Below are 25317 nucleotides of genomic sequence, written 5' to 3'. Positions count from 1 at the left end.
GATACTCATGTCATACATCCTATTCTGATGTGGACGGGTATTAGCAATACTCGCACAGTTCTAGCCCCGGCATGTCACAAGTAATCAACTAGGAAATATAAAGGAAACTGATCACCGAGAAATACAACTAAAAATCTACTAATACAAAAATACTGTCATCTTCCTATGATTTCATCTTCAGTGACTGTTTTAGATTATATTTGTTGGGTCATAGGATATGGAATCAAGCAAGGAAGCATTCCAAAAGGTACTGAGTAGAGACATTAGCAGGAGGGGGGTCAATACTGGCCCTTTCCATTGGTGAACAATACACGGTGTAGTATGTTTGTTAATACTGCTGCAACCGTGAAGTTTACTATTAATGTCTTGTATGAGGATTTGTACCTTAGTGTTAACAGATTATAAGTTTGTATGTAGGAGAGGAGACCATAAGAGTACGTCATTCAGAATCACTGATCTTGGGCCATGCAGACATCATCATAAACAATACTTTTTTCAGCTCCAGGAATCAAATTGAGGGTTACTTGCTACTTGCTACTTGCCTCAGTAAAATGTGTCTTTCAGAACATTAGAAAAGTGATTTCTAATGGGTTTTTAACAGTATTAACTTTGCCATATGCTCAAAATCACTAATGTGGAAACTGAAAAAAAGAAATATTTATTTTCTCAATCAGGTTTGATAAATTTTACAAAGATAATGAGTATGTTTTGCAACTACGGTACATATAAGGCAATTAACAAAATCATGTTATGTGGATATGCTAGGCCTATATGGGAACCTCTTCAACTCCACAACAATCATCCTAAACTTCTCCCCTGCAAATTTATTACAAACTTTTGAATAAAGGTTGGCAGGATTTTAATTTAATGTGCATCTGCACCAAAGAGAACACTTAGTAATGCAGCTGCATCATGACAAACTGTTATCCCTGACAATAAAGAGGTCCACAGAATTTGCTACATCATGAACATATCATCAACTGTATTATCTTTTTAAAAATGAATCATTATTTGATTTATTTAATTAAATATAATTATTCCTAATGTACATGGTTTATAAACAGTAAACAAGAAAAATAATAGTATTTAAAAGTATTTTTCATTTTTTTTTCATTTATTTTTATTCTTTAGGCACGAGCACCAAGGATATGCCAATCAGCAAACTTAATCCCTATCCTACATGGCATATCCATTAAACAACAGGGGACTGAATGGACCAGTACATAGGGGTAGCCCCCTACTCTTCTCGAAGGATGTACTGGGTTCTTTAAAGTGCACATGAGCCAAATGCGTACACTGGGCCTACCGTTTGAAATCCTTATCCGAGAAGACTTGTTCTACCACTGAAACCAAATGCGAGTGAGGAATTCGAACCAGCACTGATATTATAGCTGAAGGTCATGGTGCCCCGACTTAACCGCTCGGCCAATCAACTCGTATAATTTAATTTTACGTTTGCATAGGACACCGGATTCATTATTATAAAAATAATTCTGTGATGTAAAATTAAACACTTAATTACTGTATATTTTAAACTTGATTAAAATTAAAATATGTTCTGCAAAAAAAATTTTAAGTACAAATTATGAGTAGATATTATAAGATCATTCTCTAAGCATAAGAGTTAGCACACCTTATTTTGCGTATTTAAGGTTTATTCCAAATTGGAAATGCTCTAGTCACTTCAGAAAAAAAAACAGCAGAGGGTACAAGGAAAAGTTATCTAAAACACTACCTCCTAATAAACTACCGTAAAACAAAAAGACCAACATTATGGCACTATTTGCTTCCATTTTGACGCCCTTGGAATTAGGGATCACTGGCATAGGCCGTGTTTCAACCATAGAGCTGATAAATGCAAGATAATGAAAATTTTTAACCGCTTTTTTAATGAGTCACTACAAAGCCTGCCCACATTGCAAATGCATTTTTGTTTTTATGACAATCGGTTTTTGTGGCGGAATTAAGTCACCATTTTGTTTATACACGTTTTCCAAACTGTATAGTTTCTTTCTCAACAACAAGACAATATGCTTCAAATGACTTCCAGTCATGTTGATGAGGAGTAGGATGGTATGCGGCGAATGATTTCGGTTGTTGCTCATCGGCACAAAGAAAGTGCAAACGAGGACAATGGTAGGCACAGAAGAGCTGAGAGGCCTAGGCCCAATATCGCCCACAAAATAATTACAAAAGGATTTCGTCGCTCCACATGTTTGTTGACGTTTTAGCTTGTAGGCCTAGGACATGAACAAGAGGACTAATAATCTTGAAAGTTTGTGCGTGATACAATCTAATTCTGCAGTGGTTTGACGTGAAGGTCACATTTCACCTTATAATCGCTTTTTCTGTTGCAGCTAAAAGGTGCACAGCCAAAATCAGGTATTTGCCGTTCAAACATGCTATCCATTGCATGATTTTAATCACATTTTCTAAATTTCTTTTTTTGAATTGGTCCTATTTCTAGTGCAAGAAAAAAAGAGATTTCTAAGAAAAAAGGTTTTTAATTCAATTTTTTCTTTCAAGTAGTAACAGGCCCATAGTAGTAATTTCTTAACCCTCATCACGGTGCAGAGGTCATTCTAGGTCAAGTATACCGACAAAGTTGCAAGATGTTTAGGCTTACATTTCCATTTGGTTTATTATCTTTGACACTTCTATTAATGGCCAATATCACAGTGACCTTGAAAGAAGAGCATAAAATGGCAGGTGTACAGGTCAAGAAGACTGGACATTATTACCTGCAGCATCCAATAACAAGATGACCATTACATTAGAAAATATCCCCTAGCCTTTCTTTTGGTAATGAAATTCTTTATGAAATACTGTAATATAATTAGTAAGTGTTTCAATTTTTATCGCTAATTCTATTGATAAACTTAATATTTAATAGATTTGATTTTGTAAAACTTTCAAAAACTATAACATTATTTTATTTCAATTTTTCGCTCTAAATACTTTACGAGCAGCTTCCTAAAACTTAATATTTAATAGATTTGATTTTGTAAAACTTTCAAAAACTATAACATTATTTTATTTCAATTTTTCGCTCTAAATACTTTACGAGCAGCTTCCTAAAATTACAATCATGAACAAGGCAAAAACACCTCTACTAACAGTTTAAAACAATTGAGAGAAAATTATCTCTTATTGTTTATGTAAAATGTTGTACAGTATGCATCAATTGTTTATCGATGTCTTTCATTAATAGCCTACAAATACTATGAAGAATTGCTAACGAATGTTATAGATATGATGTGAAAATTTTCATGAAAATAGTACTTTATTATTGTATTTTTTTTCAACAATTGTGAGGGTGCTTGTCCATCCAGCTCTGACCAATTGGGACCCTCAGTGTAAAATGCATTTTAATGTATGAACATGATTTATAATAATAATAATATGAGCTGTTCATTATTATTTACAGTACATATATAGACAAAATTAATATACGGTAAATAAAATAATTTTAGTTAATTTAGCTTTTTTCTATTACAGTAAATCAATTTTAGTGCGAGTAGGCTCTTCTGGAAATAAGTACCTTTTATATGATTTCACTGAATTTGAGAGGTCATCCCCAATATCTTCTAATAATTCTTGTTCTGAAAATGTTGCTTATGCTTTATGTCTCTTCATCTGTATTTATTAGAGGTATTGAATACATAACATCAATATTTGATATAAACAATCTGAAATAATACATGAGCAAATAGTGAAACTGTAAGAAAAATTTAAACTATAATGTTTACTAAAGTTATTAATTCAAACTGATAAGCTTTTAGAGTGACCACAAAGGAAATGACAGAACTAAAAGTAAATTAAAATTGTTAAAAGTTACAAAGGTAAATATAAGATAGTCTAGATTCCTCTATGTAGTTTCATAAGTTCAGGAGATGTATTACGAAAGTGACGCGTTGGCAATTCGAAAGTTTCTTGAAATCATGCATGGAACACCTGTATGAATTACATTTCTTATCCACATGAGATTTCAGCAACTACCTGCATACTGGAAGCTGTATGTTGGTGGAGTCACATGACCATGTTCAAATATAAAGATAAATGAAATGCAAATTTGTTGATATTACCACTCCAATAGTTGAATTGATGTCATTTAATATATAAATTCAAGAGAAATTGGGATGAAAAAACAAATTATAATATTCAATCATATTTTGTATATAATTTCAATAGATATAGTTTCTCAACTGGAATGGAGTTGAATTGGGTGGTTAAGATGGTTGCCTTCCAATCCCAAGATACTGGACGCAATTCGTGAGACAGCAAGACTTTTTTCATGACTAAAACGAGTCAAATGGCCGAGCAGCTAAGGCAGGGGCGCTGCAACGTACAGCCATAATATCGATGATGGTTCTATGTGAACTATGAGAATTTAGACACCATTTACAGTACTTTTAGATAATATTTATGATGTATACTAAAATATAGAAATTTGTAAAACATTTGACTACCATTGGAAAATATATTTAACAAAAGCAATGCCTCAAAGGACTCAAGTAATGTAAAACACCACCAATATTTAGCTATTATATATTTATAAACTTTGGCGTGTTTGTTTTATTATTATTAATATTATTATTATTATTATTTTAGTGTATTTATTTATTTAAATTTTTTTTCCACTCAACTTTTATTCTCATTAATACTGTAACAAGAAATGTTCTATTAATGTTCTATTAATTTCCTAATTACTGTACTATAATAAGAGTGTAATGTTTCTTTTTCTTATACAGTACATACTTTTTAAGGCAAAACTTTTATTACACCTTGTTTAGTGAACCCGCCGACTGCAAATAAAACTTTATTTTTGGCCAATCAGCGCACCCGCCGCCACGAAAAAAGTGGAAATTCAGAAAAAAATAAAAGTTTTTCTTTATTTTTATTACGCCATCCCCTGCCTTGAAATCTCCAAAGATAAGATTATAAATTTGATGCATTTAACCATCCTATTTTACATTCACCAATAAAATTTTATTTTTATTTTTTCCTCCATCTGGATAATTTTGGCAAAACTATTTGCTAAATAAGAAAACAAAATTTTATTTTTATTCCGCCCTCCTTCGATAATCTTCACAAAATAACCAATACCTCCTTGAAATAACTATGCGAAACAAGGAATAAAAAAGGTCTCGCCAAAAGTAAGTAAAAAACAAAGACTTTTGGTGTTTGTTACCTTTAGTTGTATTTTTTAATAATTAATTTTAAATAATTTTGATTGCAATGTTGTGATTTCGAACAGGTCGAACCTCTCCTGTGCGACAGTGTTCCACTGTTATAAAAGAGAAAGCCAGTAAATCTAATCTAATCTTATCTTACAAAAAAAAAACAATTTTTATGGGGCAAGTTTCCAAGGGCTGGTTTTCTAGGGGCGAGTTGACTGCCAAAGAGTGTTGCCAAAGTGCGAGCCAGCATGTTATTTGATCACAAGTGCGAGACATATCACAAGTGTGAGCCAGCGAGCCATGACGTCACAACAATAGAGACGTTAGCCAGTTGTGGAGTACAATTCAAAAAACAACTATAGGTCTAATAATGAATTATTCTGATGTTAAATAGACAATGTTAGCTATCAAAGAGCGACGTTGTTTTTCATTGGGACCTTCGTCTTCAAGGCTAGGCCTATACCATCCTAGCTAGTCTAGGCCTAGAGTAGGATAAGGCTAGCGCGACATGCGGGCGTTGGTACGAGTAGGTTAGTCTACAAACGTCGCCTAAAATAATTGATTTTACCCGGCAGAACGAAAGAAGGAAACTTCGCTTTTCAGTCGTCTTAGGCACTCGTTTTTTGACAAACAATGACCTTTCAGAGGTCAAATTGCTGTCAAGAATATGAATTGGCTGCTTCGCAGCAATAAACTTACCTCAGTGCTTGGAATTTTGTCTGTAACTTTACGAGCAATGGCTATTTGTTTTTTTAACTTCAAATTATAATTAATTTAGGTGCAACTGCATACTTAAGAAGCAAATAAAATTGTAGAAGAGTTGAAAACAGACCACAAAGCTAGCCTAGCTGTTTATTTTTCCTATGGAAGGCTGTAGTGCAGCCTTTAGACAACATTTTAAGCACATCTCTCGTTTCATCCTCCCCAGGGGTTAGCAGATAACTTGATCTAAAATTAGACATATGAATCAGTTAACATCCTTCTGCCTGTCTGTCATCAAGTCCTCTGAGAATGTTTGTTCTCATTCTTATGCTAATAGGTTACTTTAAGCCTTACATATCAATTTAATTCAATTCAATTTGATATTATTGGTCAAAAATTTGCTTTGCTTGTCACAGATTACAATATAGATGAAAAAGAGTACAAACAATGCCGTAACCAGGATTTTCAAACAGTGGGAGACAATATCAGGGTGGACCCACTTTACGCATAAATTCAAACAATGTGGACCAATTTTACGCAAAAATATGAAAAATCTGGACCCATTTTCTTAAAATTTACCCATTTTAAGCTAAATATGAGAAATCTGGTCCCATTTTATGCATAAAATTACACAATTTGGACCCATTTTTGTGGACCCATTAGAAAAATTGTGTGGAACTGTCCCAATAGCTAGCTACAGCATTGGGTACAAATACACATTACAGATCAGTCAAAAAAAATATAAAGTATATATGTATAAAGTATATTAATATAATCAGTTACTAAATTGTGACTAAATATACCTCCAAAAATAAAATTAAATGGATAAATATTCCGAAAATATCTAATTTTCAAATAACTTTATGGCAAAATATACCTAAAATATATTTCAGCTGACCAACATATTTTCATAATGCCCAGTTACAACGTTTAGTGAATTTTAAACTATTATATTCTTGTATGAGAGAAAACTAAAGTTGAATTGCCATGTATTTACTTTTGCTAGGTTTAACCTTGTCTATTTCACACAAATGTGGTCTCACCACAAAAATTTAGTTTACATATATTATATTTAAAAGACAACATTACTGTATAAGCTTTAATTTGGTCTTTGAATGGTCCCTAGGATAAGTAGATAAAGAGATGTGTATGATAACCACGTTTGGAGAAACTAACCTGTACAAATAATGGGACTAGAATTAAAGAATATGTGCACAGAGAACACATTTTTAGTAAGAAAATTCATTTTTAAGTATACAGTCATAAAATATAAATAACAATTTTTGAATATCTCAATATGATTTCACCAACGATGCGTCTCATTTCGTGGTGTATCCAGAAGCAGACCAGGACATGCTATTCTCTTTTTTTTTAGTCAAAATTGTCATTTATATAACTAGCAATTTTTAACCATCTAAAATGGAAAAAGAATGTGGAGCTCATCTGTTTATTTTATGCTATATATTTGCGATGCATTTCCGCAAATAAATACCACATTGTTTATTGGAAATTTAATTGCAGTGACACAGTATCAAAGTGTATGGAACCCATTAAAAATTTGCTGAGCAAATGACAGAATACTACTATTGCTCTCTCCTCATTTGAACATTGGTACCCAATTTGTTTCCCCATTAGGCACACTCACTGCTCCCTCCTATCTTGAAAAAAATAGATGACCCTCTTAAATATCAGAGCCAAATTTATTAACTGCCCAATCTGAACCCCATCGAACGGGTCAAGCTCCCCCCCCCACACCAGCAATAGCTCACTGGTCAGTCGGACAAAAAAAGGCCTAAAGTAAATGAAATGCGTGTTAATGAGTATGAGAGTATAATCACATTTTATTTTATCAACTTTACATTTAAAAAAGTAGTTTTCAAGTCTAAGAGTGCCATTTCCGGCCATCCAGAGGTACCTATTAAAAAAAAAAATCTCATTATGGACCAGCTCGGTCAGGAGGCGCTCGGATGGCGATGCGCACCAAAGTTTATCTTTATCTTACTCAGCCCCTCTATCAGACAGCTTAGCCCCCCCCCCCCACCACCCACCCAGAAAATATATACTCCAGCTGCCACTGCTTGTATCATCTTCAAATTTGGTCCAAGCAAAGACCATACATATTTTTAATATTAATAACCTGGTAATTAAACTTTTATGTAAATGCAATTGGAGTTTTCCTAGCTATATCTAGGTTCTATGCAAAATTACATGAAATGCATAAACAATTTAACCTATAAAAATCACGCTAATTGATTATAGAGTTGGGTTCTATAGCCCTATGGTTAGAACTCTCTACAATCTTCACCAGTACCACTGCAGCCCTAGTGTTCATTTAATGGAATATGTGTATTACTATGTTCTTTTAAAACGCCAAACATAAATGTATGCAGCGATTCACCTCGTTTTTCAGTGCCAATATTTTGTTGCATCGATCTCCGCTTGATTCATTTCAACAAACAGAATTTCTTGAAGCCTAATTGTGGCAAAGACAAGCCAAACCAGTCACTCATCACAAATTGTGGATCAGAGAAAATGGCCAAAACATGCTGGAATGTTAAATTTTTAAAAATCTATTTTATTGCACTAAACTAACCTTTATATATCTATACATAACGTTATGCTCCTATTTTCCCCTTTTCAATGTTAAAACAACATTTTTTAAGGATTTGATGATAGTTTCTGCAAGAGAAATGCCCGGAATCATAAACTTTGAAGGCTGATTTCTCATATATTGTTCTTTAAACAGCTGTATGTTTAAATGCTTGTAACTTCATAAGGAAATGTCAAATTTCAATGATTTTTCCATTTTATAGCTCTTATTTTACTCTTTAACACTGTATTACAGGGTTAAAATTTAATTCAAATTCACAGGAATCGGTTTAGATTTTTAGCAAAAAAATTTTGCGAGAATCCTTAGAATCCGATGTTTTTGTTGTCGGTTGTTCACTTGTATATTTCTTCTACCTGATAGTGTTCTAATAAATTTTCACAAAAACTTATTGTTTAATTTATTTGTGTCTGCGTCTTTATATTATTTATAAGACTGATGACATCATCAAAATAAAAAATACATGGCATATTTTGAAAGATATTTGTATCAACTACAATATACTGAAATTGAGATTGAAACTCTAAATAGTGTATTAAAATAGGCCTTTGCAGTACAATAAAGCGAGGTTAGTAGAGTGTGATGTTTCTGTTACCGTATTATTACTTAGATATATTCTTGTGTTAAAACATAAATTAATACACTTTCTAAAAACGTAACTTGTACTTTATAAGAGAAATCTGTAAGCATACGGTAACTGAAACAGTACTACTAGTCTGCAGGCCTGTTTTATATTAATATACTACACTAGTGAATTTAGGCTCACCAAAGCGGTGCAGTATTTAGATAGGTTATTCTTTTTCCACCTCAATTTCAGAAATCAAAATTTTTTTTTTTCATTCATATAGTGGTGTAGAATGTCTTTTAAGAACATTTTAAAGGAAAAACTAATGTGATAAGACCCTCCGTTATGGAGTTACGAATTTTTAAATAACATGATGTCAAGATTTTAGCGTCAAAAGCTTATGTTCTTTTTGTTGGTTACGCACCACTGACTTGGGTTTTTTGTCATCCCTTCAACATGTCTACCGATAAGCAATTAGTAGAGCTCCGCATAGTACACCAGAGGAAAATTATTGTACGATGGTTAGATTTAATGCTTGAAAAAATTTCCTGAGGGCCTGCAAGGCCCGAAGGAAATTTTTGAATGCATTAAATCTAACCTAAGTATAATAATTTTTCGTTTAGTGTACGATGCATGCTCTACTAATTGCTTTATAAGTAAATCGCCGAGTTTTAATTTTAGTTTTTTTATAACCAACTGTCATAGCAGTCATCGGTTGCTATAGTGATAGGATCAGTATACATGTGCGTATTTACATTTAGCTGTGCGTATGCTGATTTTTGCTCCTGCAGTACACGTTTAACTCATCTAACATCAGCAGTACAGTACGGATACGATGCATAACTATTGTGTTAGAAAGAACTTGTTTGTAATGCTATATTGATAGACTTTCGTCAAAGAAATAAACATTTCAGCATTTGAGAGGGAATACAGTCACTGACGTCCTTTTTGGTCGGTGCATGCAGGCAGGTAAAATCATGCGATTATTTTATAACTAGCCAGGCTACGGCCTATGCCTAGTAATAGTAGGAGGAGGCCCGGGCGGCCTGCCTTGTCATAGGCCTACATCTAAATTTGTTCCTTGAGTTTAAAATAGGTCTAGAATATTTCTATTAAACGTTCAGTTTGTTGTGTTTATGAGGGTCCATTGATTCAATGAATTCCTTAATTGTTCATACTTAATATTGATTTTGAAGTAACTTTCTTCGGGTTCTAATTAAGCTTGTTTTATGAAAGTAATTTTCAATTACAATTCAATTTTTACCGCGGTGCACGATGTATTCGTGGTGGTGATGAAAAAAAGGAGGAATTTTTTTTTTGCACACGAAACTTTAAAAAATCAAGCCGAGCGTCCAATAATACAAAAATTATTGGACGCTGAGGAATAGGCAAATAACGTTAGGAGTTACCGTAATGACGTCACAATTGACTTATAATAATGATTAGCGGGATGTTAATCAAAATACTTTACCTGGCTTGTATCTTTCCGTGGTTTTCACGGCAAACTTTACAGTGTGCCTTCGTAGCCCTGTCAACATCGTCATAAGTAAATTCGAAGTTGTTTTGAATTTCCAATGGCCATTCTGATATGGTCCTTTTGGACACTGTTTTTTTTTTTCTTTTTGACATGATGATTGCTGCTTCTCCAGAGTCAGCAGACGCGCTGGATGGTTAAAGCTTCTGGGGTCAAGCAAGGCAGCGAGAGTACACGATGCATGTGCAATGGACACATAAACAAACAAAATGGCAGCGCCCATCAGAAAAAGATGCACGTTCGTGCATGTACAAAATCTGCTACGAAAATGACCGTAAAAATGTGGATAACGTTACGTTTTTGAGGTAAACTTTGCGAGAATCCAAAATGATTCTCCTCACTTGAATTTTAGGCGAATCCTCACGCGAATGGATTCGTGGATTCGCACCGAAATTTTAAGCCTGTATTAATAACTCAAAATTGATTTTTTTTTTTTGCGACGAGTGACTGGTTTGGCTTGTCTTTGCCACAATTTCTGCTGACTTATGTGCAAAGAGATGTGTACGTGTGTACGAATAAGGTGTACATGTATATTGTTGGAAGTGTGGGAATATGTCGGTGTATGTTCTTAATAAAATAGAGGACCCTTCTGCTAAGCCTCGCCTCTTGGATACTGTTGCTAAGGTCCCACAAAACAATAGCGTAAATGTACGCGTTTGTGGGACAATACAGGTGTTTGTTTAACACATGAAAATTCATGACCCTGTACTGATTGGTCATTTGTTCAGAACCAAAATCAGAATCTATATTTCCACCTCAGACAAAAACACAATTAATAAGCATAATAGAAAACATATTGCCAAGAAATGAGTTGGAGGAGGCTAAATAAGTTAGCAGTGCAATGCACAACTACCTTTAAGCTATACCCCCCTGAAATTTGTTGTTGTTCAGTTTGTTTACCCTCCAGAAAGGTCCATCACATCGCTTGATGCATCCCTTATTTAGTCAAATACTTCATATGATGCAGATTTTAGATGACTTTATGAAGTGGGCCAGAAAAGGGAATTTATAATGTAATTTCCTATCACTTTGACATGTTGAGTGTAATTTGTTATGTTTAATATGACTCAATAATTAAAACCTATTTGATGATGAGATCAATATAAAATGACAGGGTTAACCTCCCCCTTCCTGGTCTTGTAGGTCACAAGATAACAAACAAGCAAAAGGGATTTGCTCAAGGTTTAGGTGATGATTAAAAGTTTCTATGGGTACAAATTTGACATTTCTTTGATGTTTCAATAGGAAAACAATCATTACTGTAAGATGTAATCTCCATTGATTATTAATATGGTGAGACAAAAAACATCCAACAACCATGAAGGTTGTCACACAACAATCAAAACAACAAAACACAAAAAAATATTATACATATTATGGAGTTGAAAACAATCAATTCCAAAATAGTGAGAGTTAAAAATTAATTATTAATTAAAAATCAATTTTGTGAAAAATAATACTAAAAATAGTCATTAAAATACTGTATAGTCTATGATACAGAATTATTATTCAAAACTATTTTAAAGGTACTGTAACTCACCACTTACTAAATTTAAATCTAATTATAACTGCCTTTTAAAGTCAAGGTTATACTCGTTCAAACGCCAAATTGAAAGGAACACTCTCCCTGCATTTCAGTTATGTCATGTCATAAAGTAGTTGTTTATTATCAATTATAATTTCCCACTTATATAAAGTTGGACCACACATTTATATAAGCTATCTGCTTGCTAGAGTGTGTCATCCTGACTAAATAATTAATAATAATAGTTCAATTCAATTGAATTAAAATTAATAACAATAAATAAATAATGCAACTTATTATGGCCTTAAAACGACAGCAACAATAACAATATATTAATAGAAACTATAATAATATTGGTCTAATTGGCAAGTATTCCAGGAGTTATTATTATGATACTGTATAATATTATGATATAATGCCCCTATAAGTACTTTTTATATGATATTGCCAATGAGTTACAAGCATTATGGGGTGAATCAAAACTTATTGGCTTTTCCCACAACAGTGGAAAAGCTTTTATCGTTTATATTTTTTGTTCTTCTCTTTTCCTATGTTTTTGCAAAGGCATTCTTGACTCTTCCATTTTCCATGCTTTGTATCCAGTTGAGGTGCCAGCAAGGTGTGGGGGTGGGGGAGCAGGGGCTCAAGCCCCCCCATCGAACAGGTCAAGCCCACCAGCCAGAGCACATTGGTCAGTCGGACAAAAAAAAAAGCCTAAATGAAATGAAATACGCGTTTGTGAGTTGAGTTTGAGAGTATAGTCACAATTGTATTTTATCAACTTTACATTTAAAAAACTAGTTTTCAAGTCTAAGAGTGCCATTTCCAGCCATCCAAAGGTCCTATTCAAAAAAAAAAATGTCATTATGGACCAGCTCGGTCAGAAGGCATTCGGATGCGCACCAAAGTTATCTTTATCTCACTCAGCCCCTTTATGGTCCTATTCAAAAAAAAAAATGTCATTATGGACCAGCTCGGTCAGAAGGCATTCGGATGCGCACCAAAGTTATCTTTATCTCACTCAGCCCCTTTATCGGACAGCTTGCCCCCCCCCCCTCCACCCAGAAAATATATACTCCAGCTGTCACTGCTTGTATCATCTTTAAATTTGGTCCAAGCAAAGACCATACATATTTTTAATATTCATAACCTGGTAATTAAACGTTTATGTAAATACAATTTGAGTTTTCCAAAGCATTTCAAACTAGTTATAACTAGGTTCTATGCAAAATTACATGAAATGCATAAATAATTTAACCTATAAAATTCACGCAAAGTGATTGGGTTCTACAGCCCTATGGTTAGAACTCCCTACAATCTTCACCAGTACCACTGCAGCCCTAGTGTTCATTTAATGGAACTTTGTCAGAATATTTTCCTAAAATGCTTCAAATGATACTGAGTTTTTCAATACTTTAAGCTCCCTATATCTCTGCGGCAAGAATAATCACTTCGAGAGTCTTCATTCCATGATGCGAGTGTCTACAGACATATGAAGGATCACGTGAGTTCCAGATCCTAAAATACACACTAAAGGAGCTACTGTAAATAACTTCAAAATTTTGTTGTTAATGATTTTGCTTTTACTTTACAATTTCAACATCAGGTCTCGTTATGCCTTGATAATAGACTAATCTTGCCACAGATATATGGAGCTTAATGCATTGAAAAACTCAATATTAAGAGCCAGTATCATTTGAAGCATTTTAGGAAACTACAGTATTCTGACAAAGTTTCGAAAGGTCCACTGATTAATCTCAGATAAGATAGTATAAAACATACTCCAAGTATCGAAATGCACGCCATCGTGTCCTGATTTAATATTTCAACATTAATTATGTCATCATCAGGAATTGACAGTTCAATATTAAAGCAGCTTAGAGCAGTTTACTATGATTTCAACCAACATAATTCAACACTCTAGAAACATGATGTATTCTGAGGTCTGCCTACCCTACTGTGTGTGTTACAATATACAGAATTGTACCAACTACAGTACAAGTAGTGTGATTCCTGTTATTAATTGGATTGATTGCTTTGATTGGATCATTGATTAAATTTATCAAAATCCTTTAATTTGTGTTGAAAAAAATTGTTTAAATCATTTAAATATAGTAAATCCATCGATCATAACTGTAATACGTAGACAGTTAGTACGCCATCCTTGAACCGTGCCAAGACTTTCCATGTTTGACTAAGGCTTTGCAAAGTGACTCATCTTTTATTCATGCTGGAATGGGAAAAAAGAAAATTACTTGAAAGTATTACGATTAAATACTATTACAAGAATAAAAGTGAATCGTGCCATTTCTGTATTCATATTTTCAATATTTCCATTTCTTACGATTCCTTTTAATAGTTGTCAGCTTGAGATTTTTTAATGTTTCTTTATATTTTGATTGTTATCTGTGGTGGAAATAAAGCTGCAATTTCACATGTTCACAAAATGTACCAATCATACAATGGACAATATCAATTTAACAATATAAAAACATGTACACATGTTATAAAAATAGTTCATAACATAAAACATAATCACATGATCATAACATGTTCCAACATAATCATAACAATATCACAGCAAGATGACATTATCATACAATAATCACTATGGGGTAAATGAAAGGGTATGCAGTTCTAACGTTTTTGGATAACTCCCAGCAGGGCCCTATATATGGTCCCCGAAACTAAGTGCAAAATTATAAAATCAATGCAAATTGAATCCTATATTTTTAAGTCAAGGTTGTATTTCTTCACTCTTTCATTTGAGATTAAACAAGAAACAATCTTAAAATAAGCTTTCCAATATTACGATGCCATCTGTTAAGCACCGATATAATACAGCATAACGATCCAGGAATTAGAAGAGGGGGCCCAGGAAGGGACTTTACAGAAAGAGGGTCTAGACCCCAGGTACTTAACCTTTTCAAGCTGGTGGCCAGTTTCAATCTGTTGAGACCAGTGGCAGGCCTACATAATTGTGTACTTCCACATTCTTTTAATGACAGAACCCTAGACCACTTCAGCCCACCACGGTTGGGGCTGAGGTAAAAAAATTTATGATTATGGCACCTTCTAGTTGGCTGGAAATGGCATTCTCAAATTTAAAATTTAATTATAATTTCCCTTTTTTTTTCTCCAAATTTTTTTTATAATTTGGAAAACTTTAATAATAATAATGTTATATTTATATAGCGCATATTGCGCATTGCCCCTGTGCTTTACAGAGAAATAATATAGGCCAACTGAGAAAAAGCAAATAACAATAAAATAAAATAAAAATAATCATAATAACAATAACAATGAGACTAAACTACTCCTGTTCCTTAAACTAATTAATGGTTGGCCGTTGACTCCGAGGAGCTCATCCGCCCTTTGTTCAGCTATTGCTTTTTCTTGCTGCTGGGTAACGATAAACACCCTCCCCTCAGCAGCCACTAAGACATATTTGAGAGGGTTGTCAGTTTAGTCGTCGACGCTTTGGCCGGATGGAGTTTAATGTCGTACCCAGGACGTCCCTAACTAAGCTAGGCTTAACTACTCTTAAATACAGTATATTACTCTTATACAATTAGTTAAACTATCCCTCGCCGGACACCATCCCATTATTTAGCAGTTTCGGGGCCATTCTATAAACCATAACATAAGTCAGTTAAATAAATGGCTTTTGAGTAGAGATTTAAATGTAATGATGGAAGTTGCATGTTTGATGTGTAATGGGATGTTATTCCAGTTGGTTGGAGAAGCAAATGAAAAGGCACAATTGCCATATGATTGTGTGAAAGGGGTATGAAGAAGCCCTTTAGAACGTAATGTTCGCTTGGTGGAGTGATCTTGTATTAAGCATGTGATGTAATGTGGTACGTTGTTATGCCTGGACTTATATGTAATCAAAAGGATCTTGAAAATGATCCGTTGATGAACGGGCAGCCAGTGGAGTGAATGAAGAATTGGGGGTTGGAGCCTGCTTGGCGGCCCCTTCTACTGGATCCGCCACTGCGTCCAATTGGAAGGTTTTTACAAACTGTTTATTCCCTTTGCCACGCTGTGGACAAGATTGGACAAAATAGAAATAAGGTTCAGTAACAGGAGAAACTATTGAGTAGAGGTGGAGCGTGTGCACACACCATAGGAAGTAACACTTCCAAGCCAGTGTTAAATTTAAACACCAGTTCGCCTTTGAAGAAATATGATGCTTCAACATTGTAAATGTGGCAGGAATTGCTTCTCTGAATCATCTAGCTAAAATGGTTGAGTAGCATTGAAAACCAACCATATGTAAATGCTAAGCAGTTGAGGTGACTACTGTAATGTGATGCAATAGGCCACATGTTTACATTCAATCATAACATGATTGTACTGATTGATGTATAATAAATAAACGCCAAAGATGTAATAACAAAGGTACACCAAAAATAAATAGTATATTTTAAGGCATACTGTAGCTAAGATTCTATCTAGAATAGAGTTTAAATTACTACTCCACCTCAACCACATCAGTCACCACCCCATCCAGTTCCCACCCCTATAACATTCAATACCTAGCCTATCCCAATCTCAACATGACATACTTCCATCTTCAAATTTCCTTTTCAAATCCTATTTATCCATGAAATTTTTAATCAAATTATTTTCATTCAATCATGACCCACAACTTTAATATTATTAGGGATGGGAAGATCCCGATCAATCAAAATAATTGGAAAGTCACCAGCCACCAAGGACTGGTGTGTGGAACAGGTGGGTATGATGCCCTTACAATTTCCCTGTCTTTCTTCATGATCCACTGAAGTCCTTCAAGGTTCTATGTACTTGTAAATCAAAATTAAACTAGAGCAGTCACTCCAGAAAGTGTATGCCTCCACCCTGTGCCTGAATACTGAGCAATACACAGGCCGTTTATGATGGGTGATTCCATTCTTTTCTGCCCTGTGCCTGAATATCGAACAATATAACAATAATAATAATAATAATAATAATAATATAGTTTTTAATCACCTCTTTCTTCAAATAGTATGTACCATTCCACTAAATTTAATGATGACCCATTCATTAGTTTTTTGCTTAATACAGTGCTAACAGACAGCAGTGAATATATAATCTCCTTTACTGTATAATAATGTAAGTAATAACATTATAATAATATAATAACATTTTCTATCAAACCCTCAACTATAGTATGTATATATCAGTTTTTCTAAATCCAAATATCACCCTTGGGTTGTTTGCTGGTGCATTGATATTCAAAGTAAAACATGATTGCGGTGATACAAACAAACTAACTATTTACTAAAAAAAATATAAAATTAAAAGAAAAAAATTAAAAATTCTTTTTGGGGAAAAAAAAAAAAATTGTTTTCCCAAATTTTTTTTTTGAATACTGTTAAAGACATGCGCGCGAGGGTGATAAACTAATAATTTTTTTTTACTTCTTACTTAGGCTGTAATTTTCTAGCATAAGTTGATTGCAATGCATTTCATATTGCAGTGAACTGTTTTAAGCACATTATACTACATGTATACATCAACCACTTTATTATTATCATTATCATTTTTTACTTTTCTATTTAATGCATAATGCCAGAAACAGTTGTTTGATTGTATCACAGTGAACGTTGGCGTCATTATAATGACACTTCATTTAACGTATGGTTGCAAATGCTTGCACTTTTAAAAGTAGTAAATCCGATGATTATATGAGGGATTGATATACCGTAGTGCCATCAAATTTTGATATTTTGTGGGAGGAAGTTAGATGGCTATTTGAAAACATTGGTCAAGGACTGATTAGTTTTATAATTAAAAATAGTTGACCACCTTGTTGATGTGATCAGATTTAAACTTGAAAAGGAAAACACCATGAAGACACTGACTCGAGTACAAGAAAACCCACCCACTTAATTATCAGTTGAACTATAGAAAATACCCACTTAATTACTTACTTCACTTGGCTTTAGCAATCTTCAAGACTATTAAGTATTATATAAAAGGTAGTCAGGGCCTTTGGTTTGTGATGGAAACATGTTTTTCTCAAACTAACATATGATATTTTACAATATTTGATACTAAATTTTAATATCAAGTTTATCTTAATGTTTATTATGTATTATGAAATACTTCATAAGCATCCAAATGGGAATATCTGAGGGAGTAATCAGAAGGTCTTCGGTTTGAATCTTCATTAAGATAATAATACATTTCTTTTCCAGTAATCTTTTCCTTTTCTCGTTTTAATATTGTTACAATGGCAACACGGCCTTGTTGAAAAACACCCTTGGTATATATAATCTTGCGTGTGTAAATAAAGATTTTATTATTATTCTCAAATCATCACTAGCACAACACATTTATTGAATCCCTAATGAGAGGTTCCTAACAATTAATTTAATATTAGTTGAATAATCTTTAGTATGTAGCTATAAACTTGTTATTTCAATTAGGCCCATTAGAATTCATCACTATGATACAATTGATTCTATTTAAACAAAAACAAAAAAATCTAAGTTTTCTGGTATTATGTGATCCCTGCCGATGACCTTGAAAAATAGGCAAATAAAAAATTAAGAATAACAATTGTGAAACAATAAATGAACGTCCACATTTTTAGGCCTATTACTGTATAAGAAGTGAAGGTGGGCCAATGACCTGCAAATCCACTTGGACTTCCAGAAATAACAAAGTATTTCACTGAAATTAAATTATTTTGATGTCTTTAGAATATGTAGAGTGCATTCTTAAGGATTTTAGAGGATCTAGTAGAATTTACAGCCTAACATACTTAAGGCCCAATAAAAAAAATATTAGTTTATCACCCTTGCATGCATGTCTTCTATGGTATTGAAACAAATATATATTTTTGGGAAAAAAAATAAATAAGAAAAATGTTTGAAAAAATTATTCAAGAAATATATTAATATTAATATTTTCATTTTTTAAGTAAATAGTTAGTAGATACTGGTTTTATTATCTCAATCATGTTTTACTTCGAATATCAATGCACCAGCAAACAGCCCAAGTGTGATATTTGGCTTTAGAAAAATATAAAACAAATATTTGGCTTTAGAAAAATATAAAACAAATATAAAACAAAAATAAAAAGCCTCCCTCCCTCATCACTTTTCCAGCCTAGATAAACTAATCAATTCTTTATAGGGCTAATCCTACTACCTTGGTATGTTAGTTTCTTCCCTAAAATTTTGTTAGTTTAACTTGTGATTATTGAAAACATATTGAAATCTAATGCTAAAACTAGAAATTGCAAATTGCAAGTTAAGTGCTGCGAAGTACAACTGCATATAAATGTTCTTCGAACAAAATTATTTATGCGAGTCAAGTGAAAATAATGAATAATAAAAGAACACTTCTCATTGGGTAACAAAGTCGTAATTTTTCATTTTTGTCAAAAAGTGTCTATAGTGTGGTGAATTATGGTTTAGGTTTATTTTAATAAAGTTTTTATTTTTATTTTGAAGACTGCATGGTCTAGGAAGTGTACATTTTTTTATTGGGAAAGTTTCCAAGGGCGAGTTTTCTAGGGGCGAGTTGACTGCCAAAGAGTGTTGCCAAAGTGCGAGCCAGCGTGTTATTTGATCACAAGTGCGAGACATATCACAAGTGCGAGACATATCACAAGTGTGAGCCAGCGAGCCATGACGTCACGACAATATATAGAGACGTTAACCAGTTGTGCGAGGTATCGGCTGAGATTTGTGGAGTACAATTCAAAAAACAACTATAGGTCTAATAATGAATTATTGTGATGTTAAATAGACAATGTTAGCTATCAAAGAGCGAAGTTGTTTTTCATTGGGACCTTCGTCCCTTCAAGGCTAGGCCTATACCATCCTAGCTAGTCTAGGCCTAGAGTAGGATAAGGCTAGCGCGACATGCAGACGTTGGTACGAGTAGGTAAGTCTACAAATGTCGCCTAAAGTAATTGATTTTATCCAGCAGAACGAAAGAAGGAAACTCCGCTTTTCAGTCGTCTTAGCCACTCGTTTTTTGACAAACAATGACCTTTCAGAGGTCAACTTGCTGTCAAGAATATGAATTGGCTGCTTCGCAGCAAACATACTGTGAATAGGCTTTAAAGGATGGAGTCAGTTGTGGGGTGGGAAATGGGTAGACTGGGTTCCAGTCCCTAATCTTTGTCTTAATCAGTAAAAAAGCTGGGAAAATCGATTTTGGCACCAATGGCGTTCCATATTACCTATTTGCTTGGCGTTTCATAGTATACTTTTTCTTTTTCTTTTTTTTTTTCTATTTCTTTTCTTTTTTTTTTCTTTATCTTTTTCTAATTCGCATAAAAGTTTCTCGATATATACCGGCGCTGGTGGCGATCTCCAAAATTAGCTAATACTAGGAAAACCTATAATTAGAGACTTGTGGCAAGTCTAGGAAATAGGGTGCAAAAGACATGGGGATTTTTTCTTGTCTCTCTATTTTAGTAGCACATCTGAAATATCTATAGCAAGCATACTTGTAGATAATAATAGGAATAATAGTGTAATATGCAGATTTATAAGGTGCAAATAAACAATTTCCGCTGTTTCTTTGTGTTTGAAGATCACACTAGGAGAGCCTGTCAAAGCTTTGGCTTACTAGGCGATCCGTCAGCGTGTGCTTGGCTTGGTAAATTGTTGTGTTTTGGGGATTTTCTTTTTACTTTAACATGTTTGTATATTATATTTTTTTTTTTGTGGCTTACATATGCCTGACAAATAAAATAAAATAAACAAGGTCTCTTAAGTGCCAGGTCCAGTACACAATAGACACGGTCAACGTAACGATCCGTCAGCATATGCTTGGCTTGGTAAATTGTTGTGTTTTGGGGATTTTCTTTTTACTTTAACATGTTTGTATATTTTATTTATTTATTTTTTTTTGCTTACATATGCCTGACAAATAAAATAAAATAAACAAGGTCTCTTAAGTGCCAGGTCCAGTACACAATAGACAAGGTCAATGTAACGATCCGTCAGCATGTGCTTGGCTTGGTAAATTGTAGTGTTTTGGGGATTTTCTTTTTACTTTAACATGTTTGTATATTTTATTTATTTCTTTTTGTGGCTTACATATGCCTGACAAATAAAATAAAATAAACAAGGTCTCTTAAGTGCCAGGTCAAGTACACAATAGACAAAGTCAACGTAACAAAAAATCAGAATAAAGTTGCAAGAGATTCAAAGAATAAAAAGAGAACAGACTAGCCTGAAATCAACCACAAAAATAGACTAACCATAATGCACCATTTTTTTTTTGGACCACCGTTAAAACAGTGGTCAGCAGGATCATGGCTCAGAGATGCTCTTTGGAAACTAGCCATTACAAAACAGACACAAGAAAAAAAAGACAGATGGATAGTCACGCTTCTTTTTTGGTTCTCATCTATCTGGTGTTTAAATGTTACGTGTTTTAGTCATACATGAGATTTAAATGTTTTCATAAAACTAAAAAATAGATAAAATAAAGGTTGAATATTTAATAACAGATGGGTGTTTGATTTGGAGTTTGTTTCTTACTACAGTAATACACTCAGCCTATCTATACATTCTTGCACCAAATACTTCCTGATGTATTTGGCAAATATTGAATTTGTTAATAGTATTATCTAATTTCTTTCTCTATGGTATTATTGGAATGCCTGAGGTACGAAAAGCTCACTAGCCACAGCCAGGGGGCTACGCAGTAGGTCACCCACAGTGGCAACACCAGAAAAATCCTGATGAGGGTCTAAAGTCCCTTAAGAGAGGTCCATGAACCTTGACAAGGGGTCCATGCACACACCTCAGCACTCATGATTAAAGCAACAAATAAGCCACTCTAGATGCCTGAAAATCACTGTGCGATTGTAAAAGTGAATATTCAAAGCAGTGTTCTGTGATGAAAAAATTGGCTTTATCCCTGATAGAGGGACAAGGGTTCCCAACAGGGGGGTCAGTCGTGTGCCTCATTGAAACCCCCGCTGGTAACGCCGCAGGTAACGCCACTGGTCTTTCCCAACAGCCTGAGATTGCTTGTTGGTAGACGGAAAGGGGTGTAAAAAACAAACCAATAAAACTAAAATAGTTTTCCAGAACATTAAGAACCACTAATACTTTGTTACTCCTTTTGTGAGATACACCTACACCACTGGTAGTAGGTACCCAATTGTGGGTTAATTACTGGCGTGGTTAATCTACAAGTTTACATACACATAGTAGCACATCGCAGCCTTCCAGAATATTTATTATTAGACACGTCTGTACAGTTACTACTAATGCATATTTTTTTATTGTGTTTACTCCATGATCTATTTTGGATGCAATTGCAATGTCCAGCTTCATTTCCATTTTTATGATGGACAAATCAATTATATCAGTATCTTATAAACCAGAGGTATCAGTATCAACAAGTTCAAACAATATTATATTTACAGTAGATAGGTTAGATATATACATCACCACTGTAAATAAATTCATTACAAATCAAGATGCTTAAAAGTACAGTAAACATCATGTATAGCAATGATCAAGTACAGATATCAGAAATAAAATGCCAAAATCATTGAACAGGAAGATAGTGTGTTGATACAAATTGATTATTTCTTCATTGGTTTGAAATTCCACACCAAATTCACTTGACCTGATCCTCCAAGCTGAAACAAATGAGGGTTTATTCCAAGATACTTAGCACAGGTAATAGTTGATCATTACCTGACTGAGACCATAAACCCACCTGGGAATGGACAGTAAGGCACCACAATATTTGCCACAATCCGTGTATCTTTATTGAGTTTATCAGTCAAATATCATTGTACATTACTAGAAAAGTTTGCAGCAATGTGAGATTACTGAGGTTTTATATCCCGATGCTCAGTTATAAACAATACTGGGTAATCAATTAAATCACTTTTTAGTTGATGGTTAAAAGCTATTTTTAATCTGAATTTTTATGGAGCTGTAAGATTTATATTTTGTATTTTTTTATGAGATATTTTCATTTAAAGAAATAAAATCAACATATATAAAACAAACCAAAACAAAACATTATGATCTTAATGTATGTATATATTCAGTGTGTATTGAATATCAAATATAATGTTTCTGCTAGAACTTCATTTTATGAACAATATAGAAATCTTGCATCTTGAAGAAGATTACAGTACTTAGATATGAGAAAATATTCAAATACAAAATTAGGTCTATAATAATAAATTTCATTTGCTGTCTATATACATTAGTTAATGTATGCCTACTAGAGAAAAACTTGTTCAAAAGAAAAAAATAAAGAGGATGAATTTATCGAAGAATGTAAAACAATAAATCTATTCCAATAATAGAAAGCTCATTTAAAAGTTTTAACTTCCATCCGAGAAAAAAAAAGTTGTTTTTTTTTATTTAGAGGCTTTACTACAAAATTTTGAAAAGATTACCAAAAATTAATGGTCTGCAGTGCAAAAAAAATAATAATTCAAATTTTGAATTGTAATTTAATAACTTATTTAAATTATACACATTAAAAATGTACTGTCCCTTGAAAATGACCAAAATCATAAAAAATAATTTTTAAATTAACTTGCTAATTTTGCAGTAACATACAAATTATTAACTTGAGCATAGAAATTATTAAATTTAAAAAATGTGTTCCCTAATTTTTTAACTGGATAATTATAATAAAGATAATAAAATATTTCCAGTGACTGGAAGTGTTTCTATCATTTTTTTCGCTGTAAAATGATGGTTTTTATGGGTAAGCATTTTTTAAATACACTAATTTCTATGTTCAAGTTGATAATTTTTATGTTACTTTAAAATGGGCAAGTAAATTTCAAAAATGATTTTATTTGTTTTTTGCAAGTCACAGTACATCTTTAAGCAATTCTAATATGGAAAAAAAATTGTATTTATTATTTAGCTCATGACAGACAGCAAATCTTTAGTCAGGGGTGGGTCCAGAGATGTCTGAAAGTGGGGGGGGGGTGTCCAAAAGTTGGGCCAATCGAGAAAACACCACCCTAGGGGGTCTGGGAGCATGAACTCGCAAAATTTTTGTTTTCTAGACGCCCGAAAATAACCTCTGAGACCAACCAATTTCTTTTTTTTCTTTCTTTCTTTTTTAGTTTTTAATTTTTTGACTCTCCAAAAAAGGGGAGGGGTGGGGCCTCCCCGGACCCCCTAAATCTGTTCCTGTTAATGTGGTATTATATAAACGTTTTTCTTTAACATTTACTCATTTTACACATGATATCCTCTTTGTACTGAGTCAGCTTCAACCTAGTTTTGTCAGTCAAAATGTGAAACCACTTTGGATATGATTTGGTGGATCTTCAAGTTCAAGTCATGATCGGTATATTTATAACCAACGGGTCAAGTTTTATTTTATTTTGTATTTTATTTTAAATATTTCAGCTTAATGCTGACAAAAAACATAAAAAAGGATTTCCAAAATGTGAAATCAAACCACCACTACCTAAAGTAGGGATGGGCATAAAAATGGGCCAAAGAGAATTTGAATGCTGAGAGGGCCACATACTCTATATGTGCTTGCCAAATCCTTAATGCACTGTTTTTATTCCGCTTTATGCAGAGTTTAAATATTACTGTTTACAGATGATTGGCTAATTAGGGCCATAAAAACAAGAGGTCATTTAGATGGTAGGCGAGCTGCAAAATTATTTAACAAAATTGAAATTAAGCCGCATGTGGCCTTTGCCCACTAAGATCTAAAGGCTTTTTGACTACAAGTAAAACATTAAATAAGAAATTAATACAGCACATAAAATGCATTAAATACAATTAAAGTTAAAATGCAATTAAAAAGTCAATAAAATTTCAGTTAAAAAATGATGGAAAATCAGAACCACCATTTTTTCCACTTTTTCCTCCAGTTTATAAATACTGAAATCTGTATCTAACCAACCACTCCTGAAATTTTTTGTCAAACATCATTTTTGTATCAGTTGTACAATATATCAACGATTTTTTTCCTCCACAGCCAGGCTTTAACCAACAATGGAAAAAAGTTTAACCATGCAACCTTATTATGCATTTTCTATTATAGGTTATCCCAGGATGTTAACATCAAGTGTGCATTTTCTATTCAACAAATTCATGGGAGAATTCTAAAGTTTTGAAATGCTAAAAAAAATATATTAAATCTCAATCACATGACTATGGGCTAGTATGAAACATGCAAACAAATCCCTTACCACAAATTGTGCTT

The 25317-nt window shown here is 33.3% G+C and overlaps 1 protein-coding gene across 1 annotated transcript in view; it reads right to left on the bottom strand.

Annotated features, from left to right (window-relative positions):
* Nucleotides 1-6014, bottom strand: part of LOC117119021 (putative leucine-rich repeat-containing protein DDB_G0290503) — an 89046-nt gene extending 83032 nt beyond the window's left edge. Inside the window, exon 1 of the mRNA XM_033263810.1 lies at nt 5880-6014. The gene's annotated coding sequence lies outside the window, so the exon portion shown is untranslated. The remainder of the gene's footprint in view (nt 1-5879) is intronic.
* Between the last annotated feature and the right edge of the window lie 19303 nt (nt 6015-25317).

Source organism: Anneissia japonica, unplaced genomic scaffold, assembly GCF_011630105.1.
Source record: "Anneissia japonica isolate Jap-2015-1 unplaced genomic scaffold, ASM1163010v1 scaffold1826_len1998817_cov189, whole genome shotgun sequence".
In the NCBI taxonomy this organism is placed as follows: Eukaryota; Metazoa; Echinodermata; class Crinoidea; order Comatulida; family Comatulidae; genus Anneissia; species Anneissia japonica.
This window is presented reverse-complemented; position numbering and strand designations above follow the sequence as displayed.